The 14,075-nt window shown below is 37.9% G+C and overlaps 1 protein-coding gene and 1 non-coding gene across 11 annotated transcripts in view; one reads left to right on the forward strand and one right to left on the reverse strand.

Annotated features, from left to right (window-relative positions):
• MIPOL1 (mirror-image polydactyly 1) overlaps nucleotides 1–14,075 on the forward strand; it is a 320,015-nt gene that overhangs the window by 4,223 nt on the left and 301,717 nt on the right. The gene's annotated exons all lie outside the window — the stretch shown is intronic.
• TRNAW-CCA (transfer RNA tryptophan (anticodon CCA)) lies at nucleotides 5,118–5,190 on the reverse strand. The gene has a single exon. It is a non-coding gene; the product is annotated as a tRNA-Trp (tRNA).

Genomic DNA, 14,075 nt, shown 5'->3' on the forward strand with positions numbered 1-14,075 from the left:
GCCTTGAGAGATTGTGTATAGTTCCATAGTTGCTAGAATCCAGTTCTAACTTTTTATTCCAGTTGCTTTTTCTATTATGCTGCTTATGATAGGCGGCCTTCTAAGATAACCCTGTATCTGTGTAGTCACAGTCTTCTGTAATACCTTTCCCTTGACTGTAGACTAGACCTTGTATTAGAATATGGCAAAAGTGGTGGGATGTCACTTATGGGATTAGATTATAAAAGACTATAATTTCCTTTTTTCTGGCGCACTCTTGCTTGCTCACTTTGATGAAGCCAGCTGCCATATCATGAGTTGACCTATAGATAGCCTCACCCATCAAGGAATTGAGGGGAGCCTTTGGCCAGTAGCCTGTGCAGACCAGCAACCCCCTAGGACCTGAATCCTGCCAACAGCCACTGATGGAAGTTGGGAGATAGTGTCCGAGTTAAGCTTTGAGATGACTGTCGCCCTGGCTGACACTGTGGCTGCAACCTTGTGAGAGACTCTGAACTGAGAACCTAACTGAGCAAAACCCAATTCCCCAGAAACTGTGAGATAACAAATGTGCATTGTTTTAAGCTGCTAAGTTTTGGGGTGTTTTATTAGGTAGCAATAGCTAACCAATAAAGTGCTCTTACTAATTTCAGAAAATTTTTAGTAAAAGGAATAATTCTCCTTGAAGTTTTTTATAAACATAGATTCAATATGTTTTTATCATCTTAAACATATTTGAGGATATTATTATTATTATTTATTATTTTTTTTTTTTTTGCGGTACGCGGGCCTCTCACTGTTGTGGCCGCTCCCGTTGCGGAGCACATGCACAACATTATCCAATTCTGGCTGCTCTTGTTAGTACTATTATTCTCTCTTCCTTTTGAATTTATTGGATTTTGAGACTGTTATAAATAAAGGTAGTGTTGTTCTAGGGCATTAATTGCGAAAGGAATACGTTACAGTGCAAAGAGCACTGAGCATAATAGCGGATGAGTGTGGTTTACTACCTGTCTGTGTTAACCCTTCCTGCAACTCAGCTCTCTTTTGTAAAATGAGGCATTTTGACCGAGTATCTCTAATCCTTGGTAATCCTTTCCAAAAGACACAGTAGAGAAATACAGAATTGAGAATTTAAGTAACCCTTGAGGTCGTTTAGGCGTCCCTCTCAGTTTTTTTCAGTGAAAATACTAAGGCCTTGAGAGATTGTGTATAGTTCCATAGTTGCTAGAATCCAGTTCTAACTTTTTATTCCAGTTGCTTTTTCTATTATGCTGCTTATGATAGGCGGCCTTCTAAGATAACCCTGTATCTGTGTAGTCACAGTCTTCTGTAATACCTTTCCCTTGACTGTAGACTAGACCTTGTATTAGAATATGGCAAAAGTGGTGGGATGTCACTTATGGGATTAGATTATAAAAGACTATAATTTCCTTTTTTCTGGCGCACTCTTGCTTGCTCACTTTGATGAAGCCAGCTGCCATATCATGAGTTGACCTATAGATAGCCTCACCCATCAAGGAATTGAGGGGAGCCTTTGGCCAGTAGCCTGTGCAGACCAGCAACCCCCTAGGACCTGAATCCTGCCAACAGCCACTGATGGAAGTTGGGAGATAGTGTCCGAGTTAAGCTTTGAGATGACTGTCGCCCTGGCTGACACTGTGGCTGCAACCTTGTGAGAGACTCTGAACTGAGAACCTAACTGAGCAAAACCCAATTCCCCAGAAACTGTGAGATAACAAATGTGCATTGTTTTAAGCTGCTAAGTTTTGGGGTGTTTTATTAGGTAGCAATAGCTAACCAATAAAGTGCTCTTACTAATTTCAGAAAATTTTTAGTAAAAGGAATAATTCTCCTTGAAGTTTTTTATAAACATAGATTCAATATGTTTTTATCATCTTAAACATATTTGAGGATATTATTATTATTATTTATTATTTTTTTTTTTTTTGCGGTACGCGGGCCTCTCACTGTTGTGGCCGCTCCCGTTGCGGAGCACAGGCTCCGGACGCGCAGGCTCAGTGGCCATGGCTCACTGGCCCAGCCCCTCCGCGGCCATGTGGGATCTTCCCGGACCGGGACACGAACCCGCGTCCCCTGCATCGGCAGGCGGACTCTCAACCACTGCGCCACCAGGGAAGCCTCATCTTCATAGTTTTATCTTGAGGTTTTTGCTACTGTGGAACAAGTTTTGAAAAACTGAAAAAATAAATAAATGAGTATATAAGTAAATAATATAGATCAGTTAACTTTTAAATATCTTTATTGTAAAATTCAGTACATGTAAAAAAGAAGTATATAAATATATGTGGACAGTTCAATGAATAAATAAAAAGTTAATACCCATGTATCTACCATCAGGTATTTTCAATTGCATAATCATTGAAATGAGCTTTGTATCTGGCTTTTTAAAAAATGTATGAGTATGACTGTGTGTGTGTGTGTATGTGTGATGTAACTTCTGCAATTGATGGGTACAGTGCTTTATATGTGACTAGTAGGTGAAGTTTGTTAATGCTGTTGTTAAAATCTTCTCTTTCCTTACTAATTTGTGTGTGTGTGTGCATGTGTGTGTGTGTGTGCGCATATGTGTGTGTGTGTGTGTGTGTGTATACGTGCACACACCCGTGCTTGATTGTCAGTTACTGACAGTTTACTGTGTGTTAAATCTCGCTGTGTAATTTTGGATTCTATTTCTCCCTAGGAGTTTTCTGTCAATTTTTGACTTATTTATTTTGAAGTCATGTTATTAGAAGCGTAGTCAACTTTCTAATTAGTCTGTCTTCCTATGAATTGAACCTTTGTTCCATGAAGAAGTGTTCCTTTTTATCTCTAGTAATGCTGTTTGTTTCAATGTCTAATCTGATTTTTTGAAAACTATTTTGAAATAATTTTAGACTTCCTGAAAAGTTGCAAAAATAGTACAGATAGTTCCTGTAAACCTTTCACCCTGCTTCTAATGTTAACACAATGTATAATCATAGTACAATACAATACTAGTACATAGTACAGTCAAAACCACGAAATTAATATTGTTACAATACTAGTCACTATACATTATCACTAGTTTTCCCGTTACAGTAGTGTTCTTTTTCTTTTCTAGGACTCAATCCAGATCCCACATTGTATTTAGTTGTCATGTTTCCTGAGTCTTCTCCAATCTGTGACCTCTTTCTGATTTTGGTATAGCTGTATCAGCCTTCTTTTGATTAATGTGGACATAGAATTGGATTTTTAAAAATCCAGTGGGACATCTTTATCTTAAAATTGGAGCATTTGGTAGATGGATCATTTCATCCATTCATATTTTGTATTATTCCATTTTTTTACCTTCTTTTATTTCAGAAGTTATACATGCTTTGTAATTCTCTTAGTGGTTATTATAGAAACTGTAGAATCCTGGAATGAATGCTTTCAGACCTTTCTTTATGCATTTCCTTATGTGTATATATGTATCCAAACACACGGTTTTGGTTTGCTTGCTTTTTTATTTTCTTAATATAACAGTGGTCATACTGTATTATTTTACAACTACCTCTTTTCATTTATTAAGAAAATAATAAATGCATAACCATTATACACTCTTTCAAGCAACATAAATAAATAAAAAGTTGACAGCAAAACATTGCCCCAAATTCTATCACCCCAACAAAAATAACCTTCATTAAAAACCAGGCGTACAGCATTCTATGTTTCTGTTCCTAAGAGTGCTCAATTTAAAAAAAATAAAAAAGCCTAGCCATAGGCACATGTTTGTGAAATTTCACAGCACCAAGAATAAAAAAGAAAGAAATAGTAAGGTTCCAGAGAGAAAACCTAAAAAGAAAAAAGAATTGAATATATCAGCATCAGTGTTCTTGACCAGCAGTATGGCTAGTTAACAATCAGTGAAGTATGGGAGTTAGAACAAAGATGTTTTCACACCTGAAAAGCCTCAGAAGTTGTGCTCTAACAAAATAAAGAAGTGAAAGAAAGACCTGGAGTGTAGGAAATAGTAAATTCAACCCAGGAAAACATTGAAATGATGTCCCAGGAAGGACAGCTATAAAGCAGGCCTAGAAAGCAGATGGTCCAGATTTGAGAGAAGCCTCCTCAGGAAGGAGTTTTCCAGGAAAGAAAGAGGATTAAGAGATCTTATATCCTCTGGGGCTGGAGTTTTCTCTGTGGAAGGTTTTTAAATCTGTGAATTCAATTTCTTTAATAGATGTAGGCCCATTCTGGTTATCTATTCTTACTGAGTTAGCTTTGGTAGATTGTATCTTTCAAGGAGTTTGTCAAATTTATAGGTGTGAAGTTATTTGTAATATTCCCTTTTTATCTTTTTAATGTCTATGGGATTGTTTTAATATCCTCTTCTTCCTGATATTGGCAATATATGTCATCTTTATTTTTATCTTGATCAGTCTGGCCAAAAGGGTATCAATTTCATTGCTCTTTTCAAAGAACCAGCGTTTGGTTTCATTGATTTTTCTATGTTGATTTCACATTTTCAGTTTCATTGATTTTTGCTCTTTACCATTTCTATCCTTCTGTTTACTCTGAGTTTAATTTTCTCTTAATTTTGCATTTTTTTAAAGGCAGAAGCTTAAGTACTAATGAGAGGCTGTCCTCCCCCCCCCCCGCCTTTTCTAAAAATTTTTATGGGAGTACAGTTGATTTACAATGTTGTATTAGTTTTAGGCGTACAGCAAAGTAAATCAGTTATACATATACATATATCCACTCTTTTTTTTTTTAGATTCTTTTCCCATATAGGCCATTACAGAGTATTGAATAGAGTTCCCTGTGCTATACAGCAGGTTCTTATTAGTTATCTATTTTATATATAGTAGTGTGTATATGTCAGTTCTAATCTCCCAGTTTATCCCTACCCCCACTTATCCCTCCGTAACTATAAGTTTGTTTTCTACATCCATGACTCTACTTCTGTTTTGTAAATAAGTTCATTTGTACTTTTTAAAAAAAAATATTTATTTATTTATTTATTTGGCTGCACTGGGTCTTAGTTGCAGCACGTGGGATCTTCATCGCTGCATGCAGGTTCTTCAGGTGCAGCATGTGGGATCTTTAGTTGCATGGCATGCGGGATCTTTTTAGTTGTGGCATGGGAACTCTTAGTTGCGGCACGTGGGATCTAGTTCCCTGCCCAGGGATCGAACCTGGGCCCCCTGCATTGGAAGCATGGAGTCTTAGCCACTGGACCACCAGGGAAGTCCCTGTACCCTTTTTTTCTTAGATTCCACATGTAAGCGATATCATATGATACTTGTCTTTCTGTGTCTGACTTACTTCACTCAGTATGATAATCTCTAGGTCCATCCATATTGCTGCAAATGGCATTATTTTGTTCTTTTTTTATGGCTGAGTAATATTCCATTGTATATACATACCACATCTTCTTTAACCATTCCTCTGTTAATGGACATTTAGGTTGCTTCCATGTCCTGGCTGTTGTAAATAGTGCTGCAGTGAACAGTGAGGTACATGCATCTTTTCGAATTATGGTTTTCTCTGCATATACGCCAAGGAGTGGGATTGCTGGGTCATATGATAGTTCTATTTTTAGTTTTTTTAAGGAACCTACATACTGTTCTCCATAGTGGCTGCACCAATTTACATTCCCACCAACATTTGCAAATGAAGCAACTGACAAGGGATTAATCTCCAAAATATACAAACAACTCATTCAGCTCAATATCAAAAAAACAAATAACCCAATCAGAAAATCAGCAGAAGATCTAAATAGACATATCTCCACAGAAGACATATATATGGCCAAAAAGCACATGAAAAGATGCTCAACATCACTAAGTATTAGAGAAATGCAAGTGAAAACTACAGTGAGGTATCACGTCACACTGGTCAGAATGGCCATCATCAAAATATCTATAAACAATAAATGCTGAAGAGGATGTGGAGAGAAGGGAACCCTCCTCTCCTTTTTAATACATGTGTTTAATACTATAAATTCCTTCTAAGCACTGATCTAGCCATATCCCACAAATTTCCGTTGTTGTGTTTCCATTTTTATACGGTTTGAAATATTTGAAAATTTCCCTTTACTCTTCCTTTTTTTTTTTTTTTTTTTAGCGGTACACAGGCCTCTCACTGTTGTGGCCTCTCCCGTTGTGGAGCACAGGCTCTGGACGCACAGGCTCAGCGTCCATGGCTCACGGGCCCAGCCCCTCCACAGCATGTGGGATCTTCCCGGACCGGGGTACGAACCCGTGTCCCCTGCATCAGCAGGCGGACTCTCAACCACTGCGCCACCAGGGAAACCCTACTCTTCCTATTGAACCATGTGTTATTTAGAAGTGTTTGGGGATTCTTGAGATACCTTTTTGTTAATGATTTCTAGTTTATTTTGTGGTAAGATAACATCACTTGTATGATTTCAGTTCTTATCCATGTGTTGAGGTCTTTTTTTATGGACCAGAATAGGGTCTTTTTTGGTAAACGTGCCATGTGTACTTGAAAAGATTGTGTATTTTCCTATGCTGGGTAGAGCTGTCTATAAATATCAAATAGGTCAAGTTGGTTGATAACACTGAGTCCTCTCTATCTTTACTGATTTTCTGAGTACTTATTCTTTTAATTACTAAGAGAGGTATGGTGAAGTTTCCAACTGTAATCACAGATTTGTCTGTTGTTCCTTTCATCAATTTTCGCCTCTTGTATTTTGACATTTTGTTGTGAAGTGCTTATATATTTAGGATTATTTATGTCTTGTAAGTGATTTAAACCCTTGAATGTCCTTAGTCTTGGTAATGTTTCTTGTTTCACTTTGTCTAATATTAATACAGCCACTTCGCTTTCTTTTGATTAGTATTTGCTTGTTTTGTTCACTGTGCTCTATGATCCTAAATAATATATAGTTAGGAAAGGGTAATTTGTAGGATATTTTCATTTTGTGTTGACAGGGTTCAGAACACGCTACCCCAAAATATGATACCTTGGCATATTGAATATTTTAAAGCTGAAGGATTTTGAGAAACGGCAGGTGCAGGAAGGACTCTCAGACCTCCCCTTTCCTCACTGAAACAGGTCATAAGACCCTCATGTGAGAGGTGCCCTTCCTCTATCTGAAGGAAAAGAACATCCTTATCTTCAAAGATGGAGGATACCAAAAGGAATCTGAACGCACAGGCCTTGCTAAGTTTTCCCCAGTTTACTACCCTTGGCTCATACCCTTTTGTCCTGTAACGTTTTTCCATGACTTTCCACTCTTCATCGTAAACCTAGTGTAAAAATGCTCGGGCCTGTTTTCTTCACACCTTCATTTCCTTTTGAAGGCTCCCATGTCATGTAAAACTTATATTAAATAAACTTGTCTGCTTTTCTCTTGTTAATCTGTCTTTGTCAGTTTACTGTTCAGGCCCAACCAGGGATCCCAAGAGGATCAAGGAAAAGTTTTCACCCCTACAGTGTGCATTTTCTTATTTATGTATTTATTTTAAATAATGTTTTGATTTTAGGAAGTAACGTCTTACCAAGTATGACCTAAGAGCATGTAATTTTATGTTAAGGTACAAGGATATAAGTGTTCATAACATAATTAGAAAAAAAATGTGCATTATTGCTCTACTTCTTGGATGGAATTTGAATGGTAGTTTCTTACAGATACTATTTGTATTGGGGTGTTGAAATGCTGTTTTGCATTGTCTCAATCATATACATAAAACCAAAAGTTTTTAAAGATATTTAAATTCATTTTTTTAATGACATTTTCTGAAGTATGGCAGACCTTTAAGCAGCATGTCTTGAAACTAATTAGTAGTTTAATACTCTTATTATCTTTTAAATTTAATGTAAATTGAGGCTATTTCCTTAATTTATGTCAAACAACTTGTTACCAGCATGGAAGCTACAGATATTGTGTGATATAGCTTAAGATCTCCCAAAGTAGAACATTTTATTCAGTGGCATGAGCTGGCACAGTGGGCAAGATTATTCTAATTCATTTGGGTAGGTGAACGGTAACTTAGGAAGTTCATATACAAAAACTCATTGAGTTTCCTCGCGATTCTTTACTGGTTAAGAAACTCAGCTTAGGATTTCAGTGGCTTAGTTTCTATTGCCTTTATTTCTTGCAGGTGATTAATTTTCATTTTAGTTTAAATTAAAAACTTCATACCCATCTTTAAAATGCCTATATTTTTGTTTGTTAGCCATTTTAGAAGTAAAATCTCATTTAAAATATTTTGTCACATGATTAATAGCTGGCTCTGGAAGCTTTTGGTCTACATGTAAATATACCTTAAAAATTAGAGAAATTAATTATTTTCTTCACTGAAGTTTTTTGGAATCATTTTTCTTCTAAAACAGGCTCTTAATTTTAGGAATTACTTTATGAAAAACAAAAGACTGTATTATTTGCCTGTCAGTGGATAAAAATTTAGACTACTCTTTAACATTGCCACATTTAATATTAATGAGATTTTTTTGTTTGTTTTTTTGCGGTACATGGGCCTCTCACTGCTGTGGCCTCTCCCGTTGCAGAGCACAGGCTCTGGACGCGCAGGCTCAGCGGCCATGGCTCACGGGACCAGCCGCTCCGCGGCATGTGGGATCTTCCCGGACCGGGGCACGAACCCGTGTTCCCTGCATCGGCAGGCGGACTCTTAACCACTGCGCCACCAGGGAAGCCCCAAATGAGATTTTTAAGAGCTGCCAAAATGATGTTCCTTCTAGTGATATTCATAACAGGAAACAATGATATTGCCATCCAATGGAATATTAAACAACCATTGAAGTGGTCTGAAGAAAAATGCTTATGATATAATATTGTGAAAAAAGTCAAGTATGTTTAGACATTGGTTGCACATATATAAATATGTAAAACAAAAGTGGCAAAGAAAACACACTAAGATTTTAAGAGTATTTCATATTTTGGTGGTGAATGTAAGCGATGATCTTTTTTTCTTTCTTCCTACTTTTGTTTTAGTGTATTCTGGATTATTTTCTATGGGATATGGTCATTTGGGCACTGCCTAGAATTTCTATCTCTAATTTTTTTTTTCATCAGTGATTTCTACCAAATCAAGAATCCAGCATCATTTGACATTACTATTGGATTTGCTCTGAGTTGTAATGATTATAGTTGATTGTAACGAGTGTATTTGTTTTAAGAATATAATGATTTTTAAGCCCTTTGAAATTTTCTGAATGAGTTGTGAAAATTTTTTAAAGTAATTATTTTAGAAAAGTAAGTAATTATTTATTTTTAAAAGTAAGTATTTAGAAGTAAATAATTATTTAGTAATTACTTAGAAGTAATTATTTATTCCCTTCTCTAGCTTTTGTCTGGACTTTTTTTTTTTAAGCTGATTTTTGTGTGTTGTCCATATTCTCTTTATTTTATTTTACTTTATTTTTTTAATTAAAAAAAATTTTTTTTGGCCATGTGACATGTCTTGTGGGCTTTTAGTTCCCTGACGGGGATGGAACCTAGGCCCTCGGAAGTGAGAGTGCAGAGTCCTAACCACTGGATCGCCAGGGAATTTCCTGGACTTTGTTTTTATTTTGTCCATATTGTGTCTTCCCTACTGAATTTCGACTGTTTTCAGTTTCTCCTCAATGTACAAGAAACTTTGTCCAAATGTTTGGGAGTTCATAAGGGTTTGACTGCTCCAGCCCCTTCACTTCAGGCCTTGTTGAGGACCTTTGCTTGCTGTGAACATACCTGCTGCTTATAGAGATTCTTGTGGCTCTCAGATACCTCTTTGCTCCCTGTTGTTACCCTCTCCTCTTTCCTGCACAGATGTTGGATATCATGCACGTCTTATAGTTGTTGGTGTTGTATTTTTGTGTTTACCTAGTTTTGTGGTTAACATTTTGTTTATGGGTTTGTTTTTGCTAACCTGGTCTCTCTGTCTGTTTTTGTGGAGATATTTGGGGAGATTCAAAAATTATGCAGCTTCTACCATGGTCTTCCCAGAATGTTCTTGGCTTTTGCACAAAGTTAAATTTATTCAATTTAAACGGTTGTCTTTTTTGAAGATATATTCTGCTAAAATGTTCTTTATTTTATAAAATAATAGCCTAGCAACAATTTTTGTTTTGGAAATTTTACTAGTTTGTGAAATGGAAAATTTTTACTGACTACTTATTTCCTCAGTTCCCTAGAACAGAAAAAATAAGTGACTTGCCAAAGGCTACAGCATTAATAAGTGACAGCATCAGTGTCTAAATATTCATTTTATGACTCCACAATAATCAGCCCTACACTAGTTACATGAAGTGACTGAGTAAAAGTGAACTCTGTTTAGAAAGTGTTTTATCCTTCAGCTAATATGTGGCTATGATGAGTTAGGATTCTCTTCTGAATAGTATGAGAAATAACTCTTCTAGGGAGAGTGGAGATATGCCTTTTGGCAGGCTCCTGATCATCAAGAACACAATATCCAGTTGATTCATGATGTGATCCCTCTTTTATTTTAAATTTGTTCTGTAAGAGATGCTAAAAATGTCTCTGAACATAGGTGGTATGAGAGCTGGAAAACTCACAAGACATATGTATTAGTTTCCTATTGCTCCTGCAACAGCTGTAACAAATCACCACAAATCTAGTGGCTTAAAACAGCACGAATTTATTATCTTACAGTTCTGGAGGTTAGAAATCTGCAATGATTCCCACTGTGCTAAAGTGATGTTAGTAGGACTATGTTCCTTTGTAGACTCTCTAAGGAAGGTTCTCTTTTCTTGTCTTTTCCTGCTTTAGAGGCAGTCTGCTTTTCAACTTTATGGTACATTTCCCCAAGGAGGTGATCAGTTAACATTTTATTGTCTGTTCATGTTTTTGGTTCTTTGAACTTATTTAGTACGGTTTATTTCATTTAACCAGCACACAGCCACTGTCTACTATGTCTCCCCATATCTGGGGTTTGGAAATGGAGCTGAACAGGTATATCCAAGGTCTAAAAAAATGAAATGTGTGTGAGAGGGAGAGTGAGTGTATTTTCAGAAGAGGGGATGGGGTGAGCTTGCAGTTAAAGAGTTTCAGGTACCATAGAATCACTGTTGACATTTGTTGGTACCTAATACAACACAAGTTTATTTCTCACCCATACAGAGTTTGGCTTAGAGATCGAGGTTCCTTCTGTATTGTGAGGCCACCATCTCAAATGTGGTTTTCAAGGTTGTTGCAGGAGGGGAAGAGAAGGCTAGAGGTCCTCATAGAATATCTTTAAGGATGAGTTCTGAAATTGGCTTATATCTCTTCTGCCTACGCTGCTTTGGCTACAACTCAGCTACATGACCCAAATGTAAAGAAGGCTAGGAAGGGACTTTTCTGGTGGCACAGTGGTTAAGAATCTGCCTGCTATTGCAGGGGACATGGGTTCAATCCCTGGTCCAGGAACATCCCACATGCTGTGAAGGAACTAAGTCCGTGTGCCGCAGTTACTGAGCCCACGCATCCTGGAGCCCGTGCTCCACCACAAGAGAAGCCACCGCAATGAGAAGCCCGTGCACCACAACGAAGAGTAGCCCCCACTCGCTGCGATTAGAGAAAGCCCACGCGCGGCAATGAAGACCAAACGGAGTGAAGAATAAATAAATAAAATAAATAATTTTTTTTTTAAAAAGGCGGCTAAGAAATGCAGTTTTCCTGTACATTCAGGAACAGGAATTGCTATGGTTTATAATCCAACCAGTCTGGAGTTTGCAAGGGGAGAAGATAAAAAATTAAATGATGGTTAGATTTTGTTATGAATTGAATGTTTATGTCTCCTGCAAATTCATATGTTGAAACCTTTGGTGTGCCAGGTGGAGACTTAACGAGGTAATTAGGATTCAATAGGTCATGAGGGCAGAACCCTCATGAATGGGATTAGTTCCCTTACAAGAGTCACTAGAGAGACTTCCCTGGTGGTCCAGTTAGGAATGTGTCTTCCAACACAGGCGACACGGGTTCAATCCCTGGTCCCGGGACTAAGATCCCACATTCTGCAGGGCAACTAAGCCCACCTGCCACAACTACTGAGCCCGCCTACTCTAGAGCCCCCATGCCACAGCTAGAGAGCTCGTGTGGCACAGCTACTGAGCCCACGCCACAACTACTGAGTCTGCATGCTCTGGAGCCCACGCACCGCAATGAAGACCCCGCACGCGAACCGCAACTAAAACGCAACACAACCAAATGAATAATTAATTAATTTTAAAAAAAAGTTTCAGCTTATATTCTCCAAATGAGCTGACATTAAAAAAAAATTTTTTTTAATTAAAAAAAAAAAGAGTCACTAGAGAGTTTGCTTCCCAGCTCTGCTCTCTGCCATGTGAGAGTACAATGAGAAGTTGGTAGTCTGCAACCCAAAAGAGGACTCTCACCAGAACTCAACTATGCTGGCACTCTTATCTCAGACTTCCAGCCTCTAGAACTGTGAGAAGTAAATTTCTGTTGTTTGTGAGCCATCCAGTCTGTGGTATTTTTGTTAGAGCAGCCCAAATGGACTAAGACGGATCTCATCTCTTTTCCTGACCCAGTAAGATTTTTGCCCTTCCTTATTACCCCATGGCACTTGCAGCTTGGGTTATTGCTCCTGATTTCTGTGTTGGTGGGACAGACAAGAATTGTGCTAATGCAACATGGGGGAGGTTAGAGCCAGGCAAATTTTTCTCTCACCTCTTCTTTCTGCATCATCAGTGTCTGCTGTTCACCCAAGGCTATAGTCTTCCTCTTCCGCAGTCCTCTTTCAAAGCAGCTGACACGTGGATTTCTTGAAGTTTTTGGTTGGTTCCTCAGGTCCATGATTCCCTCTCACTTTTCAAGTTTTTCAAGGTTGATTTTGGGAGAGAGAGCCAGCAATCCTTATAGTTTGCTGTCTTGACCCTCCCTAGTTTCTGAATAACTGGAAGCCTTCCTGATTTCTGAATAAAACATTCTTAGGAGGGACTTCCCTTGTGGTGCAGTGGTTAAGAATCCACCTGCCAATGCAGGGGACACGGGTTTGAGCCCTGGTCCAGGAAGATCCCACATGCCACGGAGCAACTAAGCCCATGCGCCACAACTACTGAGCCTGCACGCCACAACTACTGAGGCCATGCATCACAACTACTGAGCCTGCACTCTAGAGCCCACGAGCCACAACTACTGAAGCCCGCACGCCTAGAGCCTGTGTTCCACAACAAGAGAGGCCACCGCGATGAGAAGCCTGCGCACCGCAACAAAGAGCAGCCCCCACTCGCCGCAACTAGAGAAAGCCCACACACAGCAACGCAGCCAAAAATAAATAAATTTATAAAAAATCATCCTTAGGATAAAACTCCAACCTTGTCTTAACTGAGAATGAAAGAGTTTCATTTTTTGTCCTTATAAATAGAGTAAACAGTTTATTCCTTGCATCTAGGCAAGAGGGTAATTTTGATAAACCAGTAACTTTTCCTATGGAAAAGTTTATCTGATGATAGTGACCAAGGATAGCAGAAAACTTTGTGTTGGGTTATTTGTGGATATGATTCTTGTTTTAGCAAGTGGATTCTCTTTCTTCCAACTGTTGATACTACCCTTGCCCACCCCCTCAGGTCAGGTTGAAGATCTGAAATAATTTAAAAGCCCGTTTATCAAAGCAAGTTCATTGCTTCAAATTTTTAGTCTCTTATGATATCCAAAAGGTAGAAAAATTTAAAACAATTTGATTTGATAAAATAAGCACCCTGACCAATAAAGAAAAGTTATAAGGTTGAAAATGTTGTTAAAGTTCCCCAAAATAAGCCAACAGTCTCATAAAAAAGTCTTTATGTTGGATTGTTCATTTAAAATATATGTACTCTTCTGCTAGGTGCTGTGCTTAATAGGCACCAGAGATATGAATTAGTGTAGTATTAAATCCTTAGACATTATTAAAAGATTAAGGTTTGCTAACCCTATTAGTCATATGAATTAACATCACAGAGTAGTGGGCTAAACAACAATTTTAATTAAATTGACAACATAAGGAGAAATACACTTAAATTCTATAATGAGTTTATACAGAGATGTGGAAATGAGTATTAGGTTTGTAATTACTACTGGTTGTATACCTCTTCATGCCTGGTGCCTGATTTTAATCAGCGTGTGTGTGTGTGTGTGTGTGTGTGTGTGTGTGTGTGTGTGTGTG

Source organism: Physeter macrocephalus, chromosome 11, assembly GCF_002837175.3.
Source record: "Physeter macrocephalus isolate SW-GA chromosome 11, ASM283717v5, whole genome shotgun sequence".
NCBI classification, from domain to species: domain Eukaryota; kingdom Metazoa; phylum Chordata; class Mammalia; order Artiodactyla; family Physeteridae; genus Physeter; species Physeter macrocephalus.